The sequence below is a fragment of the Centruroides vittatus genome, unplaced genomic scaffold (genome assembly GCF_030686945.1).
Source record: "Centruroides vittatus isolate TY-2023 unplaced genomic scaffold, ASM3068694v2 contig_2747, whole genome shotgun sequence".
Taxonomy (NCBI): domain Eukaryota; kingdom Metazoa; phylum Arthropoda; class Arachnida; order Scorpiones; family Buthidae; genus Centruroides; species Centruroides vittatus.
The window spans coordinates 733,365-757,740 of record NW_027121750.1 but is presented as its reverse complement, the minus strand read 5'-3'; the positions used below and the strand labels follow the sequence as shown (position 1 = coordinate 757,740).

Below are 24,376 nucleotides of genomic sequence, written 5' to 3'. Positions count from 1 at the left end.
TTTGTAAATAAATTAAGCAAAAAGTACAGGAAAAAGAATTTAAGTGTGGATTGAGGTAAGGAAGAACGTCCTATGGATAATTAGCCCGTGTTTAGGTGTTAGACACGTGAAGAATAACACGTGCCTAGCCGATTATTGAGGCGCGAACCCGTGACCAAGTACCAGTGTTTTGGCAGATGTACTGGTATCGGGTACCAGTGGTGAAAGATTTAAATATGACTAACGCAATTATACACATGTATATACAGTAAAACCTGCACAAAACGGCAACCTGTCTAAACGAAAAAAATATTTGGCACTGTGCTATTCCGATTTACACAGGTTTTACTGTATAATACTTCAGAGTTTGCTCTTCATGCGAATCGCTAGTGGTACGGGGGTGAATATATGCCCTATATTCACCCCTGTACCAAATTTAATTTCACATTTCAGAAAATTCGCCCTTTTTATTATATTTTGAATTTATATTTCCGTCAAATTCTAGGGAAAAGTACAGCTGTTGATGAGATTATTCGATCCAATTTCGTGTGTAACATCATCAATTTTCCATTTATACCATTCTTTGCAGTGATAGATCTTTAAAATATTCAATAGTTAGCCATATAAAATGGCAGATAAATGTATTATTAAAATCTCCACGAATATTTCATTTTATTTAAAGAATCGGAAGGTTGGCCACACGACAATTCTATTCCAATCAATGCTCTTTTTTCTATCTATATTCAATGTGGAGGAACATCATCGACTGGTAGACACTTGCCAAGTGGGTCACGGACACGTCTGAATAATATATAGAACGATTCAAACTTATCGATGCTTAAAAAAAAATAAAATAAAATATGCAATTCTGGTATATAAAATTTGGAAATGTCACGAATTCTAGAGTAAAAATACAAATTTTTACTCTAGAATTCGGCAATGCAACACGTGGGAGATCTTGGGGGAATGCTCCTTTCCCCTATTTGGGTGTTAGAGACACGTCAAGATAACCTAGAAAATTCCATTCCAGTCCGTTGATGGGATATGAACCCACGATCTTACCCATTTTTACTCTAGAATTTGGTAACGGCAACACGTGGTCGATCTGTTTTCGGGAATGCTCCCGAGAAAAAGTTGGCTTCTATTTAGGTGTTCAAGACACATCAAGATAACCCAATAAACTCCAGGGTATTCGTTTGTGGGATGCGAACCCACGATTTATCCTATTTTTACTCTAGAATTCGGCAACACAACACGTTGTCGATCTGCTTTGGAGATACTCCAGTGAGGGAGCCGGAAAGTCCGTTGATGGGATCCGAACCCACGACTTATTCGATTTGGCAAGGATATCAAGACTACATCTTAGAATTTAGAAAAAATAAGTAAAAATATCAATTCTAGAGAGAAAAATGCAGCTTATTTGATTGTCAAATAAGAAAATTTTATGTAAAATCTAAGAAATTACAATGAAAATTTCATATTTAGCTTAATTGAGTTGACATTAATTCCCCTTTGCACACACAAAATAATAACGATATCAATTAAAAAACCAAGTGCAACTACATGATATATTTTTTTTCGTTAGCTGCAACGTACAGATGTACAACATCTGTTATGTATTTATTCAGTGTAACGAATCTAGAAACTAATTAAATTTATGCCAACTTATACCTCATGCCGCTTAAAATCAAATTAATTAAAATACCGAAGACGTTCATTAACTAAAAGCGATTCACTAATTAATGCAGTGAAAATAAACCAAATCGACAGTCATTAAATAAAAAAATATATATATATATGTATGTATATATATATATATTAAATGATGTCTAATGGGCAATTTAACCTTTGACCTATGGCGCCCGACATTCTGCTTACTTTATTTTTTGTTTTTATGAAACATTACACTCGATTCCTTGGAAGAAAAAAAAAGAAAAGAGAGATGCAAACAGTAAACAGATATAATTTCTTAATTATTAAAAATAAATTAAATTTAAAATTGTAATTAATTATAATTACAAAAATTTAATTATAATTAAGTCGAATAATTCGTGGAGAAAGAAAAATAAAATTTTAATTGGATTTTTTCCTCTTTTGAGTAATAAAAAAGCCTTTTTTCCAGGCACTCAAGAGATGGTTGTGATGGGTACTATATATCTCCACCACCCTATTATTATCATTTATTCATACAAATATATCAATAACATTTCATTATTAGTTTGGTATTGGTTAATTATAATTTATTTTATTTAAATATTGAGTATTAGGGGTGCTGACTGTCCTACTGTAACGATAAGAAAACAGAATGAATAATTATACTCAGGATGATACACTCTTTGATAGGTTAGAATAATCTTAGGATTGGGTTAGGATAAAATAACCTTATAGAAGGTAAGACAGTCATATTTTCGATTCATTATCGTATTAAATACATACTGTTATGGCATGTAGATGCCTTTGTAGGAAAAAGAATGTGAGAAAAGGAAGAGGAGAAAGAGAAAAAGAAGATAGAAGAAGAGAAGAAGAGAAAGAGGAGATAGAAGAAGAGAAAAAGAGAAAGAGAAGATAGAAGAAGAGAAGGAAGAGAAAGAGGAGAAAGAAGAAGAGAAAGAGGGGATAGAAGAGAGAGGAAGAGAAAGAGAGAGATAGAAGAAGAGAAGGAAGAGAAAGAGGAGAAAGAAGAAGAGAAAGAGGGGATAGAAGAAGAGAAGAAGAGAAAGAGAAGATAGAAGAAGAGAAGGAAGAGAAAGAGGAGAAAGAAGAAGAGAAAGAGGGGATAGAAGTGGAGGAAGAGAAAGAGGAGATAGAAGAAGAGAAGGAAGAGAAAGAGGAGATAGAAGTGGAGGAAGAGAAAGAGGAAAAAGAGAAGATGAGATAGAAGAAGAAGAAAAGAGAGAAAAGAATTAGAAGAAGAAGAAGAAGAAGAAAGAAAGGAGGAGGGGAAAAAAGACAGGAAAGTAGAAGAAAAAGAAAGAGATAAAGAAAAAAGAGAGGAAGAAAGAAAAAAAAAATAGAAGGAAGAGGAAGAAGAGAAGAAAGAAGTCTATGAAATTATGGAATTATGAAGAAGAATTGCAGATTTATACTGTAAATTTACGTTATAATTTTCTGTTTTATACATGTATTGATTATATTAAAATGTTTTCAGCACACATCGCATAAACTAATTTGTTAACGTACGTATAAAAATTTTATATTTTTCAACAAAGATTTACGCTAAAAATTAAAAAAAAACTTATGTAATTACCGAATTTTCTTAAATTTAACACCGATTTATCGATTCAGTGCGAAAGCGGAATGAAGCGAAATATTTGCATTAATTGTCTCAATTTATTTTTAAGAAGTAAAAACATTAAAAATATTTGAAACACTTTAACAGACAACACTTTTTCGTAGAAACGATTCTGTTTTTCCATTTTACAAAAATAAAAAATAAAAAATTGCTTCCACGAAAAATATCCATTTTCATTTTCAAATCAATATTTAAGATTTTTCTCATTTAAAATATTGTGAAAAATAAAATACGCGTTTAATTTACTTTTATAAAAGTTAAATTTTCAATTAATGTTTACTTTAAGGACATTAAAAACATTTTACGATTATTTTATTAATCATTAAAAAATCATAAAAACATGCGGGACAAGCGTACAGGACATTAAAACACCAGGAAAAAAAGACGAAACTGTCGAGCTGTGGAGTGTATTTTATAGAAATAAATAATAATAATTTTGTGGATAATACAGCCAAAACCTCCGAAGAACGGCCACTGACGAGAACATAAAAATGTCCGTCGTTTGGAGGTTATTTCGTATTCGTGCCAAAAAGATACGTCCGTCGTTTAGAGGTGATAGTTATTGGAGGTTCGAGTGTATTAACACTTCTGTCCGTTTACAATTGTGTATAAACTACGCAAACCTATGTTAAAATATAAAACTGTCAAAGAGGAAAGTAACGTCATTATTCACTACTGTTAATTATTAACGAGTAAAATTACACGGCTATTGTAATATTATATTAGCAAGCTGACACAATTACACACACACACAAAAAAAGAATTTAAATTAAATATTAACAACGGTTATCGTCAACGGAACATTAGCAGAGATATTCAATTCAAACTATAAATGACTTTAACAATAGATTGTTAACAAATAAAAGATGCTTACCAGCACAAATAGGAGTGACGACCGTTAAAATAACCTGTGTAAAACGGACACGCCGTAGAAAATATCCGGGACAGTCTCTCTACGTAGGGATGTTGAATTCCGAAGACAGCCAACAGGTACTCACGAAATGATTGAATCTCGCGTGCTTCCACGAATATAACTTAGTGTCTACAGGAAGATTTCAGCGCCCTCTACCGAGTAGTGTTTTCCTTACAGTCACAGAAGGCACGTGACATATTTGTAGAGTTTGACTAATGATGATTTAAAGCAGAGGAGAGGAATGAATAAAACAGTATTAAATATTAAGATTAATAAATGATTTCTAGTCGTGGGTTCGCACCCGACAAACGAGCTTGCCACGTGAAACCTTTTACTTTCCTTTATTAAAATTGAAAAAGCTTGTTCTTGTCAAACATGGAAACGTAAGTCATCAGCCATTCTTTTTTAATGTTTTAAATTTAATTTTCATGTATTTTTCGTCGCTAAAAATAGAAACGAAAGCCATTATTCTTATTAAATCGCTCGATTTATAACATAGGACAATTACAATATGAAATATAATTCGATAAACGTCATAGCTGACGAAATTTATTACATCGTTTCAAGTATTTGGATTAATTAAAGGAAATTTATTGTCCCAGTTCTATGATATAAATATATTATAAGCTTCTATAATAATATTATTGTTGTAATTGTGCTGGGTACGGTTAACTTATGCAAATTTAATATGTTTATACTGTATGTTGTTGCGGATAACTTGAAGAGGATTATAATCTATAGGACTATATAAACTATACGCGAGAAAAGAAAATTCTGTAGGAAAATCTATGAAAATAAGAAAACTTTCCCTGATTATCAGCACGCAGTTTCAATAATCAAAGACTACCATAATTTATGGTATTGTAACAAAACAACGTAGAACTCACCAATGATCGAGTGAATAAAACAACTGAACACTGATAATTTTACTAGGGTTCGCGCCCTACTAACGGGTTGGCTAGGTAGAGTTCTGGAGTTCCTTCACCTAAATACAAGCAAGTTTCTCACAGAAATCCACCTGACACGCACCATTAATGGTAGAAATCTATCTGGGAGACACCACTAAGAGCCAATTTCCCATAGACATCCACTCTGAAGGAACCACCAGGTGCCAGTTTTCCGTAGAAACCTACTCAGAAGGCACAAATAGAAATCAATTCCTCATAGTAAACTATTCAGGAGGCATCACTAGGGGCTAGTTTCCTGTAGAAATCTACTCAGAGGCACCACAAAGGACCAGTTTTTCATAGAAATCCACTCTGGAGGAACCACCAGGTGCCAGTTTTCCGTAGAAAGAAATCAATTCCTCATAGTAAACTATTCAGGAGGCATCACTAGGGGCTAGTTTCCTGTAGAAATCTACTCAGAGGCACCACAAAGGACCAGTTTTTCATAGAAATCCACTCTGGAGGAACCACCAGGTGCCAGTTTTCCGTAGAAAGAAATCAATTCCTCATAGTAAACTATTCAGGAGGCATCACTAGGGGCTAGTTTCCTGTAGAAATCTACTCAGAGGCACCACAAAGGACCAGTTTTTCATAGAAATCCACTCTGGAGGAACCACCAGGTGCCAGTTTTCCGTAGAAACCTACTCGGAAAAGCACCATTCCTTGGCACATCGCCCACGTGTTGCGTTGCCTTATCCTGAAATTCTACGAACGGTTCTAAATGAAGTATCAAACAGAATATAAACAAATATTAAAAAATAAGCTTCTTTAACTAACGACCTAGTAATATGGCTCTAAAATACGTAATCACACGAAACGTTTTAAAGACAAAGAAAATTATAAAGGAAGAAAATAAAAATTTTATTTAAATAAATCATAAAATCAATATTTAATTTCCCTTTTAAATAGAATTTTTGATTAATGGAAATTTCATAAATTTCCCCCTTATTTTCTGTAAAAACGAAACTTAAAAAAAATTAACCACATTAACGAAAACGCCTAAATGTAATTTGTCAACCTGATTACATTTAATTTTATTTTATACTTCATTAATAATTAATGATATTTCAAAATTAATTACTCCATTTAACGTCTTGAAAATTTCTTTTTACGTTAATTTCTTAAAAGAGAAAATTCAAAATCGACACGAATTCAGGAATTTCTTCAACACGCTGTAGTAATCCGCTGGAAGGCAAACGATAACTAAATGTGAATTTCTTCATTTTAATCGATATTTAACGATGTTTCTCGTAAGTCCATCGTTTAAAATTTCCAAGAAGCAGAAATTCAACGGACTCGAATAATTAAAAAGTGTGGCGGAGAAGATCCTGGAAAAACTTTCCTCTAGCGAAACCAGTTAACTCCCTTGAAGATATTTAAATTGGTATGAATCGATGATCGATCTTAATAATAATAATAATAATACTTTATTCTGTACTCTACTGTACACAATAAAAATGAAGGATATAGTTATTCTACAGCACAGAATAATTCTGTACTTTATTCTGCTGTACACTAAATGAAGGCTACAGCAAAGAATGAAGGCTACAGCAAAGAATGAAGGCTACAGTAAAGGATGAAGGCTACAGTATAAGATGAAGGCTACAGCAAAGGATGAAGACTACAGCAAAGAATGAAGGCTACAGTAAAGGATGAAGGCTACAGTATAGGATGAAGGCTGCAGTATAGTATGAAGACTACAGCAAAGGATGAAGGCTACAGTAAAGAATAAAGGCTACAGTATAGTATGAAGGCTACAGCAAAGAATAAAGACTACAGCAAAGAATGAAGGCTACAATAAAGGATGAAGTACAAAGTAGTTTTGATTCTTTACTTTATTCTGTACTTAGTCTTTGTAGGAAAGATTATGGATCACGTCCCGAAGTGAATTAAACACGGTTCTCCCCAATTAACCGTCGTGATTCTCTAAGGAATGTCACGAAGAGAAATTAAACTTGGAACACTTCGTTCTACCGATATTATGACTCACCGTCGACCAATTAGTAGTAGATATTCGAACTTATTCCCGAAGCACACCGAGAAAGATAATGAAAGACTCTTTTAAAATCAAATTTTAATTAATACAGCTTTAAGTAAACGAGTGGCGGAGAGTTAATATTGATAAATAAAAGTCACGGAGGATTCAATAAATTTCAATTTATTTATTTATCATCGTTTCTAATGCTAAAGTTGTGTTGGCCAAGTGCAAATATTTGTATATTCTTCGAGCGGAGAGTATGAATTACGGAATTCAATTTGTGAGAGGCGGAAGCATCAGGATTTACAGAAGTTTAACACATCAACAAGACTATCCAAATTGTATAAATCTCTGAAATTAAAACGACAGTTAAAGCTATTGCCGCTAAATTGGAAAATTACATTTTAATGTCAAAAACATGAGCATAACTCTTATTGATTTCAAGTATCAGGTGCAAAAATTCAAGTGCAAAAACAAAGACTTAATCAGGTGCAAAAACAAGAAATATTCAGGTAAAAAGTAAAGAATTGAAATTATGAATATTTCGTTCAGATTTGTTAAACTTAATTACTTTAATTACAAAGAAATATCTTATTACTTTTGTGCAATTAATTAGGAATATCAGAAACGAAAATGAACCTTTCCACTTCCATTTCATCACGTCATCTGATGATAATTACAAATAGAATAATTTCGAGTAATTTAAGATAGAATGTGAAGAAGATGCAATTATCTATCCATTTAGTTTATTTAAAATTTATTTGTTTTCATTTAATTAAAGTGTAATTAATGAAGTCTTCTCCGCATAAAATTTTACCCCTGTAAAGAAATTTTCGAAGAAAAAAAAAGAAAATCTGGAATATTTGCATTTATTTTTAAATCTTTCCGCCTTAAGAGGGTCTTCTTAGTGCCCTTTTAAGCATTTCATCGTGGGATTTGATTGATGGGATAAGGCGACGCGTGGACAAGGAGAATGCCTCTCAAGAAGATTTTCAGTGGGTGAACTGACTCCGATTTAATTGTTAGACACGTGAATCTGGCTGAACCCATGTTGGGATCCATCATTGATCAAGAGGATAAACCACAGAATATAGTTGGTCGCTGGTTCCCTCCCGACCAAAGTATCCTAACCGGACCTATGGTCAGGAGGCAATCCACAACTGTGTTCTGTGTAGTATGAATATCGAAATTTAAACTTGGCGCCATATCTGCGGACCCTAAATTTTCGGTTTGGCGCATAACTTAACCCTCCAGAGAGCGAGGAAACCGGAGGATTCCTCCAAAAATTCCACCGAAGAAAAATGTTTGAAGTCAACCCTGTACGTGGGACCATCCAATTCAAATTTGCCCAGGCCCCAAGAAGCTATAACGCGCCACTACTGTTAGCCAATGATGGTTTCCACCATGGATTAGACTACGTACACAATGAAGAAGGGCGCGTGATGAGGAACAAAGACCGAAATATCCAAGAGAGACCATCCAAAAAAACTTCCTGGAGAGTTGCTCGTACATATTCGACCAGGCTCACCAAATTCATGGCGGATTTTCCTTCACATGTCTAACAAGACATGCTAAATCCTCCCAGGAGGAATTAGCACCCCTTGGCAGATGACATTTTGACATAAACTTCAGAAAATATGAGAAATTAATTATGTGAAATCTTAGGATATAAATCAAGAAAGGATAAGGAATCAAAGAATTTATATGGTGCGTTAAGATAAATTGAGGTGATGCACGAAGGAAGAATTGCCATTATGGACAGCTGTTGCAAGAAATTTATAGAAGTCGATCCTTAACACTTCAACACGGAAGCATTATCAATTTCGTTTCTTGCAGGTCAAAAATTCTTAATATCGAAAACTTTAATAATTAATTTACATAGAATTTAGGAAATTATAATTATTTACACGAAACAAATTAAAATATTAATTTACGAAAATGTAAATTTTAAGGAAAGTTTTCAGTCTCCTGTGTAAAATAAATATTGATGAGTACCCACCAGAACGAGTGGATAAACCATTCAACACTGGTCGTGGGTTCGCTTCTCACAACGGTTGGTTTATCGTATCTTCTGTTGTCTAACACCTGATTAAAGACCAGTTTCCTGTAGAAAGTCTTCCTGGAAGGCATTCCGTCCTTGGCAAATCGCCTATTAAACCTATAATACTTTACTCCCCTATCTTGTCCACCAGTGTCCAAGTGGCGAAAACCCCTGAGCGCTGGAAGATGCGGGTTCGCATCCCCACGTGTATAAAACCTAGAAGACAGTTTCCTATAGAAAGTCCTCCCGTTTTATCAGATCGCCTACGTGTTGTGGTGCACTGTCCAAATATTGTTGCACTTTACTAAACGTGAATTAAATTAAACAATTAAACGTTTTTACTTTATTTATTTATTTATTTCCAAATCCTTAATTTATCTTTAATAATCCGTCCGTTTGTCTGAGCAAATCTAATGTCCGTTGTTCGGAGGTGGCCTTTATTTGGAGGTTATTTTATGCGCATATTTATTCAAAAACAGAAAAAATGGCCGCCGTTTAGTGGTGTCCGTCATTGAGAGGTGAGGTTCGTATATACAGTATATTAAATTATATAACCCTTTAGGTAAGAACTGTATGTTCTATTTAGAGAATTAAGCGGTTTACTTGCATTTAGTAGATTTAAATCGAACATTTTATGTGAATTTACGGATTCGTTTTAAAATTGAAATTTAATTAAATTTACATTAATTAAAAATTAATTCAGTTCGATGCAAATATTTTAGAAATTTATGCATTATCGAATATTACAGTTTGTGTATATTTAATTAATAATTATGATGATAAATCAAGATATAAATATGAAAATCTCTATAAAAATCAAGAAAAATTACAATTATCAGCTGATCGAATTTCTAATTTGCATTTTAAGTTGTTTCATGTCAATATTCGAAAGTATTTCCGAATTTTTATCATTCTGAAAGGTCAGTATAGAAGTCTGTCTGCACTCCACGTTTCTACTTCAAAATGCAGCCGGTAGGGGGAAATTGGGCGCTGCTCTCTGCATAATGTGTATATTAGGTATACATTACGTTTTTTAAAGAATTTTGGGTATAAACGACTTCTTTTATACCCGGAATTTGTTAGAAAACGACCCAATATATACATTAAGACAACAGCAGCCCCAAATTTCTCCCTAACGGTTGAATTTTGAAGTAATTTTTTTTCCGGAAATCGAAAAACCACATACTCAGGACCTTGTACGTACCAAATTTGGCTGATATTTGCCGAATAGTTCTTTCTACAGACAGCTCTATACATCTACTCTTTAAATAAGATCACTGTGTATTAATATAAATAATTATTCAATTGTTTGCTAGTAGTTTTAGAGCTTCTACTCCTTTTTAACAGCGTGGATAATTTCAGAATTTCTCTATTTAACCTTGAAGTATAATTAAATACTTTTCCTTCTTCCGATTTGCAACTTCCAACCTCCTTTATCCACTTAGTATCTACTTAAACCTTTTTTTCCATCGCTCCCCCCAAATCTTCCAATGAATACAATTTGCCTCTTCCATTTTTTATTTAATTCTTAATGCAGAAAAATTGGAAGAAATTAATTATAATTAGTAACTAAGACATTAATACGACTTAATTGCTAATTATAAGATAAATATGTATTTAAAAGAAATATTATTAAAAATTAAAAAGTACAATACCTGATACTGTGACTGAACTCGTTCTTTTTAGGAAATTATTCCTTTAATTGCTCTTTCGACTATTGCTTTGCCACATTAAATAATCCGTAAGATTTGTATAAACGTTTCTGGAATCGAAAATAAGATAAGTTATAGAAAATTTTCATCGAAATATTCTTATAAATATGGTTAACCAAGTTTAATTATAATGGAATTAAGACATTTATCTGTTCCTTGTAATGTTGGTAAGTGTTAAGAAGAAAGAAGAGAAAAATGAAGGGTAAAGGATGAAAAGAAGAGGAAAATAAGGAGAAAGAAAAGGAAGGAAGAATGGGAAAGAGGAGAAGAAAGGAAAGGAAGGAAAAAAGTTGAAAGAGGTGATGGAAAATAAGAAGATTGGGGTGTGAAATTGATATAGAGGAGAACAAAGGTAAGTAGGAATAAGAGAAAAAAGAAGAGAGGAAGAGAAAGATGAAAATAAAGACAATGAGGTGAAAGGAAGGAAATAAAGAAAACGAGGAAAAGGAGAAAGAATAGAAGGAAGAAAAGAAGTAGAAAGAAAAAGAGAAACACGAAAAAGAGAAGGAAGGGGAGAAGAAGAAGAAGAAGAAGAGGAAGAAGAAGAAGAATAAGAAACTTTAAGCTAAACTAATTTTTAAATAACAAAATTCGGTGTTTTTTAAACGTTTAGTAACATATCTTCAAATCTTGCAACTCAAATTTCATCCACTTCTAATTAAGGTAGAAGAATGAAACTTTGACGACACACCTAATTCCGATGACAATGCATATTAATATTTTTTTTTTTTTTTTTTTTTTGGTAGGTGACGCACAATCCCCACTCCAAAACCCGATAAACACTGTGGATTTTAACTTTAAATATATATAAAAGGAAAACTTATTTGAACTATCATATACACTACAATTCTTGAATTTAGATCCAAAACCAATGGAACATTCTTTCTATAGAACACGATCTTGCTACTGGTCGACCCCTCCTTTAGAATTTATTGTGTGTGGAGCCAATCGATAACCTTGAAATTGACAAGAGTGCGGCATTTCGAGAATGGTTTGTTCTTGAGATATTTGTAAAATATAAAATACAGTTCCGAAACTATATATATATATATATATATATATACACACACCACTTACACATAATTAACAATGGCTTTTTCGGCATTAATTCAGTAGGATTACATTGATGGAACAATGGATGCAATACATGGGCGATCTGCCTAAGAAAAAATGCCTCTTAGAGGACTTTCGTGAAAATCTGGTCTTTATTTAGATGTCAGACACGTGAAGAAAACCCGGTAAACTACGCGTGCCAGCTCGTTGGGAGGCACGAACCCGCGACTAATGTTTAGTGGTTTTATCCACTCGACTGCTGGTGAGTCATTAATTCATTACAATTAAACAGACGAATAACTAATGCCAATAAAATTAGTAAAATTTATAAAAAAATTCCCTAATATTAATTTAGGAAACTTAAAATAAGAATGTCATTTTTCAAGTTTCTTCTCCTTCGATTTAATTATTTCGAATAAATTAGCAATCAAACAAAGGGAATAAAGTTTCTTTTTGTTGAACCTCATTAAATCGTCTTTTTTCTCAAAGAAAGGATTTTTCCAGATAAATCTAATTATATTTACTCAACTTTTGATAGAAGAGAATCACTCTCGAATTATTTTTTTCTTTACTTTAAGTGCAGAAATTACAGAATCTAATTTGCTCCAATTATCATCCTCCTTTGAAATTTTATATTTCAAAATTTTACAGCAGTTCTAATCGATTCTAACGAAGAAATGGGAGCAAAATAAATGACGAAAGCAATTTTAAAACGTCACCTTCCATTATTTTCTTATCTAGAATTTCAGTTTTTCTCTAAAATTTCTCTCAGTGTTGGAGATTAACTTATTAAATAGTAATAAAGAAAAGAAGGAGTGATAAGAGAATTTTCAATTTTGAACACCACGTTAGGAGTGAGATTTAAACTTAATTTATTTATATAAAAGTTTAGAAAGTTTAATGCCGAGTGGGTCGTGGGTTCGCACCTAACAAACAGGCTGGTCAGGTGCAGTTTCCATGGTTTTCTTAGCGTATCTAACGCCTAAAGGCCAGTTACTTACGGAAAATCCTTGTGGGGTGCACTCCTCCTCGTGAGATAGATAACCTATGTGTTGTGTTGGCTTAGTCCATCAACCCAATCCAAATAAAATCGGAGCAAGTGCATGATTAATGATTAGAGAGGATTGAATTGGATTAATGACATAAGGCAACACAACACGTGGGCAATCTGCCAAGGGGGTATTTCGCGGAAAAAATTTCTATGGGAATTGGCTCCTGTTTAGGCGTTAGATACGGGAATAAAACCCGGAAAACTCCATGCGCCAGCACGTTTGTCATGTGCAAACCCGTGTACAATGTTCAGTGGTCAAGAGTTCGTACCTGACCAGTGTCAACCGCAATTCTAAACATTAAACGATTGAAACAATAACGAAGTGAAAGAGATAGTTAAAGAAAAAAGTCATAAATAATAGTATAAAATTACTCTACTTGTACGGTCCAAAAGTCACTTTACACTCGTAAGTACTAAATAACTGTTTTATTCAAACACTTTACTATTTAAAACCCTTAAAAAATTATTGGGCTACAATTTTCAAATTGCAGTCTTGCAGATTCCCACTATCATCCCCATTGGTCCTTCAATAACCTCTAGAATGAAGTTATATAAATGAAAATCGCGACTAGATATGGAAAGCCAAATAGATGAAAATTGATATCATATACAAATATAAATACATGAAAATGGAGATCTGATACAGAGCTAAAAAAATAAAAATCGAGACCAGATACAGGGAAACAACTAGATGAAAATCGAGACCAGATATGAGAACCAACTAGGTTAAAATCGAGACCAGATATGGGGAACTAACTAGATGAAAATCGAGACCAGATAAGGAAAGGTTAGGGCTTTCAATATCTGGTCTCGATTATGCTTTGTTTATGTTAGCTTCGATTAACTATATACGAACCTCTGGTCTGGACTGGAGTCACGTAGTTTTTAAAATAAAATATAGTTCAAAATTGCGGCTGGCATTGTGACAATGTCACAATAATTCGATTTTATTAAATGAGATCCGTCGTTTTTCAATACAGAAATTACGATGCTTGAATACAATTTTTTATAATCAGCTTGTTAGAGCAATTCCAAATTCATTCTACGTCATAATTAACCAACTTTTGGGCAAGATTATGAAATAAATCTCGGCATCAGTTGGATATTTGCAGGACAAATTCGGACCGACAAACGAAACAGAAATTCAAACACTTTCTTATGTCAAGAGAACATTTCCGGAAAGGTAAAGATTAAAACCTTTGTAAAAACTTCAAATTTGGGGGTGGCGGAGAGTTTTCAATCGTAAGAGAAAGTAAAATTGGTCGTCATGACAACGTATGTAGCATTTTGTCAACTCAGTTTTACTTTACTTTCAATTTCTGTCAGATCGTTACCGAGAATTGGCTTTGTGGTAATAAGCCCCTGGATGTTAGCTTTGCCACATTTACTTTCTCTGAATACATCTCAAAGTATACAATTCTTCGAAATATAATGCAATCTTACCAGAAAATCTATTTCGAGTTATGCCCCTTATTTATTTCTGAAAATACAAATTTTAAAAGCGGATTAAACGTTAACAATTTCTTCATCCCCATCAGGTGAATAAATTACTGAATACATAGTTTAGTCACGGGTTCGTACCTCATCAACGAACTGGCCACGCGGAAATTTCCGGGTTTTTTCGCATGTCGAACACCTAAATAGGGGCCAGTTTCTAATAGAAAGTCCTCCCTCCTTGGCATATCTTTGGCATGCCATGTTGCTTTATCCCAACAATCACTAGAAGGTGTGGGTTCGCACCTAGAAGTCAGTTTTCTATAGACGCACTCAACACGTGTTGCACTGACTTAATCCATCGATCCTACAATCCTTCACCTCCCAATCTCAGTTGAATTATCAATTATTTACGAATAATCCATCCTCCTTGTTTAAAAGGTTTACCTTTACACCCTGCATTATCTTAAGAAAACCACGTCCCGTTCATCTTGCAGGATAACAAACCTGTCACATAATTAACCCTTGTCCATCTTAGACAGGTTTAAAGCAGGCGTACAAGCTCATTTTACATAAATTCGTTGGGAATATTTTAAAATTTAACACTTCCTTCATATCTACACGCTTCTTTCGTGCTCATCTCCATTTTCTATTCTTAGCTCGGCTCCAAACGAGCATGCAATAAGAATAATCTGGTATTTATTATTCATTACTTGTTTATTAAATATTCTACTCTTATCCGAATGTTTAGAAGGGAGCAAGCTGGCAATTTCATTTGAAAAATCTTAACAAAAGTTATATCCTCCCGAGCATCATCTCCCCCATTTCCATAATGTCTACTCCAGAAGCATCCTTCATCATTTATCTTCTCGTTTTTAATTATAAATATGGCTTCGTATTCTTCGCCTAACTTATAAATTTCTTCAAATTTTAATATTTTAAAGTGAAATTTTTTATGAACGAACGTTTTACATAATTTATGACTAATTTCATAATGCGAAAATGTTCTTTCATGTGCAAAAAACATCCAGAAAAACTGAATTTTTTTTCTAGAAAAATAAATTAAAATTATTACAAATTTTTTTTCAGATTTGTAATTTTTAAAAAGAAATAATAATAATAATTACATTTAGAAAATATCTTTTTAATTACGTTTAATCTCCTTAAAATTATTTTTAATTCTTCCATAAACACTAAGGAATTAATATTAAGTCGAAACGTTCTTCTTCACGTTTTATTTAATTAAAGACAAGTCTCTGGTGAAGAAATTACCCTCAAAACAATTAAATTCCTCTTCTCTTGTTAAGAAAAAAAGCAAACAATACAGGAGAGATGCTAAATAAATGCAGAAGAGCAATTATGCTAATGATTTCCCGCCGTGATTTTGGATAAATTTTGTTAATCCCACACAATCAAATGATTTGGAAATTTGCGAGGAAGGAACGTAATAAATCTTAATTCGAAATTTCTTTGTTAATTTTCAAATTTCCAGTTTGAAACCTTTTTATTTCTTCAGTTAAATTCTCGAGTTATTTTTGAAAATACAGTGAAACGTGCTGATGTGACCACCTGCATAAGACGACCACTTTGAACTGGTCCCTCCAGTGGTCACATTAGCAGGTTCGGTTAATGTTACCCATGGTTCCAAAATGGCGGCTTGTCTCTGATTTCAGCGAATAAAAGAAAGGAAACAATGGGAACGCACGTTCTAACCTAACCTAACCTATTCTAATAAATTACCATAATTATTACCAACAAAATTATTAAAATAGGTTAGGTTAGAACGTGCATCCCCACTGTTTCCTTTCTTTTATTTGCCGGAATCAAAGACGAGACGCCATTTTGGAACCATAGGTAACATTAACCACAGGTTTCACTATATTGTCAAGTGTTAATTCGTTTGTCACTTTTCCGGCTGTTGTACATAATAGAAGTAAAGTATAACGATCCCCTGCCAGACTTTTACATTTTTGTACTCAGGGACCTTGAAACATCGAAGAATGCGTAAAAATTTGGGGTTTTTTCAGTATGTATGGATGAGTATGTGTAAGGCACAATTTTGTTCACACAATTTAAAGCTTAATAACTCTTGCGGTTTTCGTCGAAAATTTCTGAAATTTTGCAAGAAAGTTCATGCATTAGGAGCATTGATACTGTTAAATTTTGGAGATTAAAGGTCGATGGGGTGAAGAGATAGAGGGGGTGGAACTTAACGAAGTTTTTACTCTTTATTAGCATTTACAAAGTTTTATAAAACTTCTCTACCCTCGAAATTAAACTTTTTGCATTTTATAATAATAAATAATGTAAATAAATTCTGTCAACAGATGGCGCTACACACAATTTTAACTTTTATGGTCGGGAAAGTTACGCAACTCATTGCTGGAACTTTTTGTGTAGAAGCTATTTTTACCATATAAAAATCATATGTAAAGATTATTTAAAGATAAAGTTAATTAATTAAATTTAATTTAGAATTAATTGCGTTCAACTTACTAAAGATTCTTACGAAGATTTGAATAAAGTTTTTTACATTAATTTTTAATTAATTAATTAATTAATTAAAGGTTTTATTCAAAATAATTTAAGGAGGAGGTTGAAGAGAAGAGAAACTTTTCATTTTTTTACTTTCGAAATATTAAGAAAAAATGTAACGAGATTTTAAAGGAAATTTTATAAAAACGGAAACATTTCTAAGTTAATTATTTACGGAGAAAATTTTAAAATAATAAAGGAAAACGATAATAAAAGTCGATTTCCCCTCCTAACGATTCGGAGTTAAAGCAAGTTACATAAAGTAAGGAAAATATATTGAAAAATTAATCTGGAAAAATAATTTGTCCGAAAATATAAACACTATTCACTATTTAGTGTTGAAATTAGCAATTAGATTTGTATCATTTAGAGTCATTCTAAGCAGGAACCACTAAGAAAGATGGTATTAAGGCGTGATATTAATGTTAAGGCTACATCAGACGGGCTCTTCTTCGTTACATCACTTCTGAGCCAATCAAAAAAGGTATTATTTAATGCGTTACAAATAATTCCTTCTTTGATTGACCAGATGTAACGTAACGTAACATAAGAAGAGCCTGTCTGAACACAGCCCATAAATGCTTTCGTCTACACCTATTGAGAAACTAAATCAGGAATTACATAGAGTAATTATTTTCCTTGAAAATAAAGAAAAATACCCGTTTTTCTTCCATATATCTTAAAAGTAAACTGAGCAAATGCTTAGTTTCGGGTGTATAATTAGAATAATTAAGAGAGTAAATCATCAAGAGAGGTATCACTAATCTCTCCAGTGTTTGAAGTTTGCATTCTTAAAATTAATTCTTCCATTTTTTTCCTAACGAAGTAATTAATAAGACAAATCATTTCTTTACTAATTAACTTGAATTTTTGCATGTTCTAAAGTAGTTTATTCAACTTCACTCACGTGGTTTATAAGTGTGATAATGCTGACAACACGTCATAGAGGAAATCAACTAGACAATAAAATTAAGTGTTGTACAATCATCATCATCGTACAGACTGTATATGTTAATAAAGGGCAAAAGGTACAGTTGGTCTTTATTAAGAACGAATTCCTGCTGTGTACGATAACGTACTTTTGGCAAATTATTTCCCTTTAATCACGTGTTCAGAAACCTCCCTAACATGTTTAGAAAGGTTCATATGCAGGACTAGTAAGTATGCTTATAAGAATAAATTTGTATGCCAGTAATAACAATAAAAATGATGTACTTTTTGCTACCCCCTCCACCCCTAAACTGTACACGTAACTAATGGATGGCTCCATTGAAATAAGTGCAAAATATTATTTAAGAAAACCTTAATGGCCCTATGATTAGCGATAAATTCTCGAGAATATTGGAAATAATTAATTTAAAGTTAAGATTAATACAACCAAACCTCTGAACAATGGACACTGAGGTGGTCTTTATAAATGGCCGTGGTCTGGAGTTACTTTGTATGCCATTCTGTACACGATCCTAAAAAATGGTCGCCATTTAGAGGTGGCTGTTGTTTCGAGGTTATTTTATTTCATGAAGAAGCGCTCTCGAAAAAGTGGGCCAGGTTTTGGAGCGCACAGGACTCACTTGCACACCACTTTTGAGAGTGTTTCTCAATACCTCATGTACAATACTTTGGTAGTGAACAATTAAGGTCCCTGATTTATTGCCCTGTAAGGCCGAAAAATAATTTTTTTTCCTTTCTGCACCCTCTCTAAAGATTTTTGGATCTGCTATTGAAGATATGGGAACCTTTCACTAGTAATGCACCAGTATACACGATGCAAATAAGAGAAGATCGACATCAACAATAGAAATCTCTAGAGCATATCAGTGACGGTCACAAGAGAAATTGTGATCGTTTGAAACTGAAAGTGTTTTGATTTTTTCATTGTTAAAGTTGGATATAGTAAAAGAAAACCCAAAGGTGTAATATAGTGCAAGAGAACGGAACACAAAGTGGAGAATTTATAGAGCAGCAGATATACGACAGACGTTAAGCTGGATCTATTTTGATCGAAATGTTACTTTTGGAAGGGTTCTAAAGAAAATTTGTCACTATCGAGTTGGCACTAATATATTTTTAACTGTGAAATAATGGGCTTTACATGTTTGCAAATTAACTATGTCTTTGTAAAAAGTCACGACTTCCTACTAATGAATATTTTCGTGTTAACAAGAAAGGGAAGAATTCCTGTTATTTATTGGTGTACTATTTCATCCTGTATTTTTGACATTTATTTTCTGATAAAAGTATATGTAAACATTAAAATAAAGCAAAGAGTGTCTTCTCACTTCGTCCTTTTACCCCTCAGGAGTGAAGTCCTCTTCCTTAAATATTGAGGCTCTTATCCTCAGGATAAAGGTCGACTCCTTCCTGGGCTAGATGTAAAAGAAAGAAGTGGGAAGACACTTTATTTTACTGTTTCTTCTACTCTTTAAAATAAATTTAACTGTATTTATTATCATGGAGTTCTTATCAATGCATCTTCTCACGAATCGAAAGTAAACAGTTGGAATTTTATAGCTAAACATTTCCCACTAATGTCAGAAGTAAAATTAATTTGATTTTTCGAAATTTTCTTCTCATAAGGAATATAAAGAAGCCAGTTAATATTTAACATAATCAATTTTTACGGGGAAGGCAAACGTTTTACTTGACATTCATCAGGAGCACGTAACACTAATCACGGTTTTTACTCGGATAAATTTATCCATTTTTATAAGTATATTTTCTTTACATTCTTTAAATCTAATTTTTGAGTAAATTTCGTCATCTAAAAATTAAGTCATCAAGTCATTTTAAAGAAGAAAATCAATTAATTTTCTAAATTTATGATGTAAAAATCTGTTAAATTATCGCATTTGTTAAAGTTTCAAAATTTCTAGGATGAAAGAATTGAAGAGAAATGTTTCTCGATTCCTTAATTAAATTAATTTCCGAGTAAAAAAAACCAATCAATGAGATTTTAAGTAATAACGAGTAATTATTCATCGTGGCGCCGTCACAATTCCAAGCTGCAACTTCAATCATATTTTCATTCGAAAAAGAATCACGACTTCCTATGTAGACTGGAAGTTTGTATATAGTTAATAGAGACCAGATATAGGTGGAAATCAACACCAGAATAGATGAAAATTGAGACCAGATATGGATGGAAATCGAGACCCGATATGGATGGCAATCAACACCAGATATGGATGGCAACCAATACCAGAATAGATGAAAATCGAGACCAGATGTGGATGGAAATCGAGACCAGATATGGATGGCAATCAACACAAGAATAGATGAAAATTGAGACCAGATATGGATGGAAATCGAGACCAGATATGGATGGCAACCAATACCAGAATAGATGAAAATCGAGACCAGATGTGGATGGAAATCGAGACCAGATATGGATGGCAATCAACACAAGAATAGATGAAAATTGAGACAAGATATGAATGGCAAGCAAAACCAGAATAGATTAAAATCGAGACCAGATATGGGTGGAAATCGAGACCAGATATCGGTGGAAATCGAGACCAGATATGGATGGCAATCAACATCAGAATAAATTAAAATCGAGACCAGATATGGGGGGAAATAAAGACTAAACTAGATAACAATTGATACCAGATATGGAAAGCTTATGAACTCTAGCCATTAAGTTTTTTATATCTGGTCTTGATTTTCAAATATCTAACGCCCCATTCCCAATAGTAAAGGAAAGAAAGACAAGACAGATGACAGTAGGAATGTTTAGGTTCTCAATTTGAAACTTACAGCCCAAAAACCATGCTATTGATAAGAGAATAAATGTAAAAAATTTCTCCATCATTTCTTTAATAACACTGGGGAACAAAATGAAAATACCTGATTCTAATAGATGTCTTTCTCCATCACGTCTGGTTTTTTATAATAGCCAGTTTAAATGTAAAATACATTTATTTAGACAACATGCATACATTTATTAATTTATCTTGTCTAAAATGGCGAAATGTGGAGCTTCTGCTATGTTTGCCATTTAGAGAATCTCTTGAGTGTCCAACAGTAATCAGCAAGCATTCTTGAATTCCACTGGCCTTGATACTTCGTTTCCATGATAGAGATGTCTTGATGGAAATGCTCTTCATGTTCGTCACTGGCAACACCAAGAATGTCAGGGAAGAAATCTAGGTGGAAATCCAAGAAATGCATTCTGAGGGACATATTGCATCTCATACCTTTCTAAGATTGTAAAAGCTTATTCGTAATTTCGCAGTAATTTGGAGCTTTGTGATTATCCAAGAAATTTTGTGCAATCTCTTTGAATGATTTCCGTGCTGACTTTTTAACAAGCTTTCAAATTTATCATCTTTAATTAAAGTTTTTATTTGTGGGTCCATGAAAACTCCAGCTTTGATTTAGCTTCACTTATATGAGGAAAATTTTCTTTCAAATAATGAAATCCATCATTGTGGCCAGGAATAAACATTTTACGTTTTGGCCATTCCTTCTTGATGTAATGGTTTTTCTTGTCTCTGCTGTTTTACTCACACAAGAAACAGCAAATTTTGTATAGCCAAGCTGCAAACTCATTAATAATGCAATGACTTTTAGCCCCTCAAGAATTATTATTTGGGAGAACTCGTAAGTAAATCAATGACTCTTTCTATCTTAATTTTTGGCGAATTTTTCGTTGGCAAGGAGCATTTAGTTTCGTAGGAAACGAGAGAATGCCTCCTTGTTACATTTTATATATGTTTTAGTGATAATTATATCCAGCATCTTGATGTTCTTCAATAAGGGAATATACACAGTGGGTGTAAAGTAACTAGGGATTGGGAAATCGCTATATTTTCCACATTTCCGATTCAACGATGATCTACATTATTTTCTATGTACCTTATTACGAGGTAATATACAAAAATATCTTAAAATTAAATTTAGACACTGGCACTACCTATCTAAGACACGTTTTCTTCAGATGGTAATGCCACCTTTTGATGCGTCCGGAAACAAACCTGTGGTCATTAGCTTAGAGCGACAATTTTCGATTGTTTCCGGACAAATTATGGCACGATGTCTCTTCACCCCCATCTCCGCACAGCAATCATCGATTTCCACATTTTATAGTATGCAGCAATCTGCTCTCGCTCAGTTCAGCTATCTTTTTTTGTCACCGCACGTAAGGCCTCTCTCGACAAATATCCACCTTACCAATAAGCAATTATAAAAGACCATTGATTGCTATACGTGAAAGCATAAATTTTATCACGATCGCTTTATTATTACAAAAATTATAGCGATTTCTTAATACCTACTTACTTCTCTTCCACCCTACTCTCATTAGTTAACGATGAAAAAAAAAGGTTAAAAAAATTAGTGAATTTATCTTTTACTCTATAAAATACAAATATTTTTGAATATTTAAAAGTGGATCTTCTACAGCAAAACCTCTCTAAAGCGACCACGTTTGCTTGGTCACAAAGTACATATTTTACTAGTTAATTTCAATTTAAAATTTAATTAAAGTTTCTCATCCTTCCCGAGAATAATAGAAGAGGCAATCAGCTATGACTGAAAATAGAAAATTTACATTTCGAGATTCTCAAACATTTTAAATTATATAAAATTTACTTTAAAGTAGGCAAATGAGATTCATTTTCTTTCTGTAGATTTAGCTCTTGCAACTCTCTTGCACTTTCTACATTCTTTACTTTCAGAGAATTATCAATTAGCATTCAGCTTCCTATTTTTTATATCCGAAAAAAACTTATTTAAGGAATTACAGAAAAAAAATTAAAATAAACTTATCAAGTTTTAGAAAGTGTATTAGATATGAGAGAAGTCCATCATTTTCCAAAATTCGAAGCCCACTAGTGGTCGGATGATAAAACCATTAAACAGCACGTGGCAAGCTCGTTGGTCGTGGGTTCGCACCCGAGCTAATACTTAAATAGGGGCCAGTATACCTTAGGATCGTAGTCGACAAACGAGCTGTTCACATGTTTTACCAGGTTTTTTTACCACGTGTCTAACACCTAAATGGGGGCCTGTTTCCTTTAGGTCATGGGCTCTTACCCTACCTATGTAGATTTTTCTAGTTTCATGTGCCAAACAACTAAATAAGGGCTAATTTCCCTTAGATTCGCACCCGACCAATGAGCTGATCACGTGGAATTTTTCGGTTTGTTTTTAGTATATCTAACACATAAGTATGGGCCAGTTTTCTTTAAATCGCGGGTTCGTGCCCAACGAATGAGCTGGCCTCGTGAATTCTCCACGAATAGCACCTAAATAGGTGCCACTTTCTCTTAGAAATCCACTCGGGTGGCACAACCCATTGGCAGATCGCCAAATTGCTGCGTTTCCTCATTCCATCAACCGGCCAACCACCCCAAATCGGAAAGTGCATGAAATTTTAATGAGGTTCCTAATCAGATAATGCGTAATTATTGCAAGGAAAGTAATTTGCTAAGAATCTTTGGAGTTTTGTTTTATCATCAGACGATAAGCAACACGCGATAAGAATAAAATGAATGCGGCATGCAGCAATCTATTCTGTCTTTGCATCACGAAGGAGCATTCCTAGAAAATAAATTTGGTCTCCAGAGGGAATTTACTCCAATAAACTTACCAGAGATACAATCAAAGGAGGCTTCAATCTCTCTTATCGAAGTTATATCAAAGATTAGAAGCAACATTCTTTCTAGGGTCTAGATTGAGTTTGATTATTGTTCGATGTCGGCATAAAATTCTGACTGTTTATTAATATTCTCTGCATTGGATGAATGCGGAGACAAATGAATTATCAAGAAAATTCATTAATTAAATTATTCGAAATATTACGGTTTTTGTGGGATGCGACCAAACAATATTAGGGTGATCTACCAAGAGGGGGTGCCTCACGAAAGTGGTATGTGTTTGAGTGTTAGACACGTGAAGATTGGTAAATTGGTCTTTATTTGGGTGTTAGACTCGAATTTGGATATATTACACACACGAAGAAGCTCCAGGAAACTTCACGCGGTTAACTCGTTGTTCGGACGAACCCATGACTACCAGTGTTCAGTGGTTTCATGCAATTGGTTACTGGGTCTTTTCCACGTTACAAATATACGAGTACGATACTTTTCGTCTTTGATAACATATTGTAAAGATTAAAGAACACTTTCTACGTCATCTGAGCCAGTCAAAAAGATGAATTTTTGAGCGGTAAAAAAAAATTTACTCACTTTGTTACCAGGATGAATTGAAAAAGATTATAATTATTCGTTTTTATTCTCTGGATACAGGATGCCATTTTTCTTAAACCGTTTAATCCCTCTTTTTCTTTCTTGCACCTTTCACACAAAAGCCATTTGTTGGTTACAAAAGAAATTCCTGTTTTTACGCATTCTCCTTTCTTTTCCTCGTTCATGTAAAGCATTTTTCTTTCCTAATCTCTAAGAGACTTTCTATTCCCTGACATCCTCACAGAAGAAAT

General features: G+C 33.3%; 1 protein-coding gene across 2 annotated transcripts in view; it reads right to left on the bottom strand.

Annotated features, from left to right (window-relative positions):
* LOC136971995 (alpha-1,3-mannosyl-glycoprotein 4-beta-N-acetylglucosaminyltransferase B-like) overlaps window positions 1–24,376 on the bottom strand; it is a 98,607-nt gene that overhangs the window by 56,904 nt on the left and 17,327 nt on the right. Inside the window, exon 2 of one of the 2 annotated variants that reach the window (XM_067266531.1) lies at window positions 10,806–10,912. The gene's annotated coding sequence lies outside the window, so the exon portion shown is untranslated. Of the gene's footprint in view, window positions 1–4,145; window positions 4,239–10,805; window positions 10,913–24,376 lie in introns of those variants that run through there. The other variant, XM_067266532.1, reaches the window with a different exon arrangement.